This window comes from Ornithorhynchus anatinus, chromosome X1 (assembly GCF_004115215.2).
Source record: "Ornithorhynchus anatinus isolate Pmale09 chromosome X1, mOrnAna1.pri.v4, whole genome shotgun sequence".
Taxonomy (NCBI): domain Eukaryota; kingdom Metazoa; phylum Chordata; class Mammalia; order Monotremata; family Ornithorhynchidae; genus Ornithorhynchus; species Ornithorhynchus anatinus.
Genome location: NC_041749.1, coordinates 103,903,806 through 103,904,841, shown reverse-complemented (window position 1 = coordinate 103,904,841; position 1,036 = coordinate 103,903,806). Strand labels below are relative to the sequence as shown.

The window sequence follows — 1,036 nt, the reverse complement described above, 5'->3', positions numbered from 1 at the left end:
TTCGTGCGAGGTGACTGTTATCTGTGTGAGATGTTTAGGCTAAATTGTCCCGGAAAATGAGCGTGTTTAAATAGTTGTAAGTTCATTTTCTCTTTGCATTTGACCGGTATGCTTTTCTTTTGCAAATTGATTCTCGCATCTGCAAAACGAAGAAATTATTGGGAACAGGGAATGACCTTTTTTGGCTTTTTCCATTTTTCCCTCCTCATTTTTAGCTTTCATTTCCCTCAGGATCACATCTAATTATTTCTTGAATGATCATGTCTCCTGGGCTCTTAAGAAATATGAGAAGTTTGCTTCTTATTATGTGTTCTAAATTAGTTTCTCTTCAATTTTTGTGCACTTTCTTTTGTCTCTTCCTCCCCATTAGGCTAAAAATAGTTCCTTGAATTGATGCGCTAAACTCTTCAAGATTTCATTCACTTCAATTAACTTCCCTTCTTAACTATCTTTGGTTTATAAATGAGGTCTTGACTTGCCGTTGCCTTTTCCAGTCCACCGTGTTACCTTTGGACATCTCGAATGGTTTTACGGCTAGGGTTTTGATGCCTGGAGGTTTCGGGGGTGGGGGGCGTCTAGTGGGTCGAATCCTTCCAGGCACCTTGAGTCCCACCCAGTATTGGGTGGGTCCGATCAGCAGGGCCCCTCTCAGGGTCGCACCTGGAGAGTTGCCAGTACTTGCCAGTCTCGGCTATGGGAGGGGGAGTCAAGCAGAGGCCTACCCATTCCGTTCCTAGCTTGAGCAGTGGCTAGCGAGTGGAAGGCCATCTGCTACAAGTCAAAACTCCCCCGTGCTGGGCAGCAGCGGCAGGGGAGAGAGTCGAGGATGGAGACTCGAGTTTACCGCACGGAAAGAGTTGATGGTAAACCCCTTCTGTATTTTACCAAGAAAACTCTATGGATCCACTACCGGAACGATTGCAGATGGAGAGCGGGGCGTTCTGGGAGAGATGTGTCCGTAGTGTCGCGCTATGGTTCGGAAACGACTCGATGGCGTAAGAGAAGACAAGATCAGCAGGGGCTCGAAGGGCTTAAG

The 1,036-nt window shown here is 46.6% G+C and overlaps 1 non-coding gene across 1 annotated transcript; it reads left to right on the top strand.

Annotated features, from left to right (window-relative positions):
• Positions 1 to 642: 642 nt before the first annotated feature.
• On the top strand, positions 643 to 779 carry LOC114807038. The gene has a single exon (XR_003755091.1). It is a non-coding gene; the product is annotated as a small nucleolar RNA SNORA7 (small nucleolar RNA).
• The last annotated feature ends 257 nt before the right edge of the window (positions 780 to 1,036 follow it).